The sequence below is a fragment of the Nelumbo nucifera genome, chromosome 2 (genome assembly GCF_055504915.1).
Source record: "Nelumbo nucifera cultivar China Antique chromosome 2, China Antique-T2T, whole genome shotgun sequence".
Classification (NCBI taxonomy): domain Eukaryota; kingdom Viridiplantae; phylum Streptophyta; class Magnoliopsida; order Proteales; family Nelumbonaceae; genus Nelumbo; species Nelumbo nucifera.
The window spans coordinates 44,455,176-44,459,889 of NC_142650.1; the positions used below are offsets into that span (position 1 = coordinate 44,455,176).

Sequence of the window (4,714 nt, forward strand, 5' to 3'; positions counted from 1 at the left end):
GCTGGGAATTGCCGACTTGGGTTGGGACCACAGGTGTGGGATGTGGTCCATTTGGACTCACCCTGACCCAGTTTTGTTTCAACTCAGCGTGGGTCGTTGTTGGTTTTCTTCTTCTTTTCCTTCACGAAGTCTTCTTGTCATTATTCTCTCTACAGCACACAGAAAAGCACCGTCTGTCTCTCCAAAGACAAACAAAACAATCACGAAAACGAGACTGGGTTTGAGGCTTTGTAAAGGAAAAGCAAAAAAAAAAAAAAATCTGGGTGGGGTGTCTGCCCAGGTCGTGGGTTGATGAACAGTTCAACCAGTCGTTTCATCTGGCAAAATTATTGATCAGTTTACTGCTGGTCCAACCATGTGGATCAACGACAGCGTCGAAAGTTTAGAAAATGAGAATATTGTTGCCATTAATCTCTTCTTGTGCACTGTGCATTGCTCTTAAAGACAAAATTCAGAGGCCTCTCTCCAAAGACAAAATTATTGATCAATCTACACTCTACCCTATTAAAATTATTGATCAATCTAGTCCCAACAAGCCACTTACAGCTAGCTGCATATCGAGACACTCATTCAACTTTCAAAATTTTTTAACAAAACAAGAGGCGTGGCCATATCATCTACCATTAAAAACTGGAATTACATATTTCTCTAGACGAGAAAAAGAAATTTTGTCGGGATAGATAGACTGATGTTAACTGATTTTGTATGTGGCACGTCCATGCAAAATACAGGTGTTACAGCAACAGGTCCCATCTCTCTATGCCCAATCTTTCATCAATTCAAGTAGAGGTGACCCATCAAATGGATGATGAGGAGGAGCAGGAAACATGGACGTACAAGAAAAGAGAAAAATCAAATCAAATCAAATGTACAAAAAAATATCAAGCTAAGGAGAGAGTATGGTTAGTAATACAAGTGTGGCTAGAAAGAAAAAAGAGAGTGCGTTTATGTCAGCTTGTGTCACCAACTGACCACATTTCTTTTCTTGGGAGAATGACAGTTCAGCCCATCCTTCTTTCCGTTATTAATTTGTTTAGTACTGTTCATTTATTCTTTCAATCAGTAAGCACGCAAGAAATTAACTAGAAAGTCATTAGATAATAGATATTCTCTTTCTCTCTCTACTGCCTTACCAACTCCCTATTCCCTACTACTGATCAACTCATCCTTCTTTCCGTTCCCAAAAGCAAACCACCCTGCCCCACAAAAGAAAATTCATTGAAGCTTGGGGGAATGAAAATGACATCCATACCGTTTTTCTTCTGTCTTCCACACTTTCTCAAACCACAAGAATGACAACCACCGAATTACTTCAAAAGAATAATACCAATGAAAAAATTACTTCAAGCAGAGAAATATATATAGATAAATTAATATATATATATATATATATATATATATATATATATATATATATATATCAAGTTATCTGATATTTGACGACTACCACAACTCTCCCTGTTATTGTGTTTTACAAACAATAAAATAAATGAATTTATATACTTAATTAATACTTTCTATACCAGAGGCAGACCCGAAAAAAGATTAGAAAAATAAAACAAATCGAGAAGATTGATGGATCATACGATTCCAATGCCACTGAAGCTGGGATCCGAGGAACAGGAGGAGGTAGAGATGGTGATCATCCCATTGCAATCAGATACACTATCTTGCAAGCTCATGAGCAGCTGAGAAGTGCTGAAACTCATGGAAGGTCTTGCTCTTGGAACAAGGGGCACTTCAGCCTCACCGGCAAACATCTGAACCACACCTCTCATTGTAGGCCTGGCCAATGGGTCAGGGTGTGAGCAAGCCAGCCCGACCATGAGCACCCTCACCATCTCTCCCTCGTCGAACTCACCTCCCAGCCTCATGTCAGCTGCCCCGAGTAATCTCCCTTCCCTGTGCAAATTCCAGACCCATTCCACCAAATTACCACTCACCCCAACTTTTCCAACCCCAATCGTCTCTTTCTCAATGGGTCTCCTCCCACTGGCCACCTCCAGTACTACAGCTCCAAAGCTGAACACATCAGTCTTCTCTGTAGCTCTTCCTGTGAGGAGATACTCAGGAGCCAAGTACCCCATCGTCCCAGCCGTTACCGTCGCCTCCGGGGACTTGTCGTGCTCGACCTGCCTCGCCAAACCGAAATCCCCCAGTCGGGCATTGAAGTCTTCGTCGAGCATTATATTGCTAGTCTTGACATCCCTGTGAATTACCTGATTCTCACATTCTTGATGCAAGTAGGCCAGAGCAGAGGCCACACCCATTAAAATTTTTCTCCGGTGGTGCCAAGAAAGAGGAGACCTCCCTTCAAATAAAGCCTTGTCGAGGCTTCCATTAGGCATAAAATCGTAGACTAGTAGGATTTCTCCCTTCTCGTGGCACCACCCTTGGAGCCGGACCAGGTTTCGATGTCGTAGCGTCCCAATTATTGAAAGCTCCGACAAGAATTCAGTCTTGCCCTCATCTCCTCCATGACTACATTTCTTCACAGCGATGAAGTCTCCCGTGTCGGGAAGTATGCCCTTGAATACGGTCCCGAATGCACCATGGCCTATAATTCTGGCAGATTCGAAGTTTTTTGTGGCCAACCTCAGCTCTCTGTAACTGAACTCCTTTGGGTTTTTGATGATATCGGGAGCAAGAGACTGTGATCTTTTGAGTGATTTGAACCTATTGGAGAACACCCAAATGACAACACCGGCAAAAATGGCCAGAAAAAAAGCTCCAGCTGTTACCACCCCCGCCACCGCGCCGGGTCTTTGCTTACAGAGCTGGTTATGGCAGGATGACTTGTTGGAGTCGGAAGTAGAGATGGTAGGAGCTGAGGAAGGAGTTGCCGAATTTGATGCGTTAGCCGTTACAGAGGATGGGAACGAGGAGACAGAAGATGAAGCTCCGCCAAATGAAGAACTAAAACTCCACTGTTCAATGCTGTGAATCTCTGTACTCCCCTGAGTCGAACCAGAGAAACCCACGTACATGAAATCGTTGACGAACCGTTCCAGGTCGAGATTAAATGACAGAAGCGGATCGGTTGGCCGGAGATTCGAGTACGAAACAGAGATATTAAACGACCGAGTCGGGCCATCATAATCGATCCAAGCATTCACGAGATCCCCGCTTTTTAGCTCCACATTAACTGCACCTAAATCACCCACCTGAGTAGAAAGCAAGCTGTTCAGATCCAAACCCACATGGTTCCCATTAATGTCCCTGAATTCTACGTCCATTAATGTGTCGAATTCAACCGCAACGAATCCAGACACCGCATTTCTTCCAATCAGGCCAAGGAACCCACCAGCGTCGCCGACCGTCTCGTCATCCGGCGAGATTAGAAAAGCGAGTCCTCCACCGATGGAAGATGGGTTGAGATTAGTGACCGAGAAGGAGAAAAAAGTCGAAAAAGAAGCCGGAGGAGTCTCAGGCTGGCGGAACCTGACGGGCTTACTGTACAAAATCCTCCCAGCGCCGGAATTAGGGACGAACAAATCACGAGTGAGACGCAAGCTGCCATTACTCAAATGAGCATCTCCGAGAAGCTTCAGACTGTTCAGAGTTAAAGTTCCTAGATCAAATTGCGTTGATTGAGAATCAACTACGTCGCCGGAAAAACAAAGAGAGAGAAGCAAGTAAAGGCAGATGCCGGAGGGAATCTCGTCCGAAAACAACATTGCTAATCTATCCGACGATCCATTACTGCAAAAGAAAGATATTCTTGTCTTAAAGCTATATAGAAGAATCGATCACGGGCGACTAGTTGACACTTGGACAGTAATGTCTTCTAATAATTTATTACTGCTATTGTCTTTCTTTGCCTAGAACACAAGATGACGACTAGGGGAATTGGAAGGCGAGGATCCAAAGGAATTCGACTAGACGGGGACGGGCATCGTATCGTATCTGGCGACACGTACTCATCTCTAACGGTTAGATATTGGGTGAAAAAGGAATCCTCTCTCTGACTTGACTTCTGGTCTGGGAGAGGCGGACGCAGATCGCAGGCTGCAGACAGTAGAGTTATTCTTAATTTTAGCGTAGTGCTATTCATACGGACCTACGGTAACATCTATCAACGTACAGATGGAATCATGGAATTACTATCATTTATCAACCACCTGGCTCCACACAGTGTTGCTTCGGCTACGGGCTACGGTGAGTGATGACAGTGCCCGTGTTGATTGCTCCCGTCAGCAAAAGTTTGACTATGGTTAATAGTCCGTTACCCCGTTACTATGGTTGGGTTGGCTGGTGCTTTTACGATGAAGTGCAATACGTCATACGAATTGGGATTTGCTCCTCAGTAATGGCTCCTGACACCGACCTCACGACCACACCCACCGTGTATTGAGAATATCTTCCATCATTAATAATAAACAAGTATCGGAGATCCAGTGTGCGGTTGGGATATACCGTGAGGTTGGTGTAAGGGTGAGCATTATTCAGTTAAAACTTAATTATCGAACCAAAAATTTTGGTTTTGATTTTTTTTATTTAATTTTTCGATTTTTGGGTAATTTGGTTTTTAGCTATTTTGGTTTTTAGATTTAGAAATTTGGTTAATCGAATAAATCAAGTTAACTAAAATTCATTATATAATATATAATATACTATATATTTATATATTAATATATTATATATAATGTATTATAATGAAATTAAATTTCATAATATATATTATAATAATATATTATAGGTTATATATTAATTA

At 42.6% G+C, this 4,714-nt stretch overlaps 1 pseudogene across 1 annotated transcript; it reads right to left on the reverse strand.

Annotated features, from left to right (window-relative positions):
* Window positions 1–1,341: 1,341 nt before the first annotated feature.
* LOC104602666 (L-type lectin-domain containing receptor kinase VIII.1 pseudogene) lies at window positions 1,342–4,359 on the reverse strand (annotated as a pseudogene). The gene has a single exon (XR_016081883.1). The product of XR_016081883.1 is annotated as an L-type lectin-domain containing receptor kinase VIII.1 pseudogene (transcript).
* Window positions 4,360–4,714: the final 355 nt, after the last annotated feature.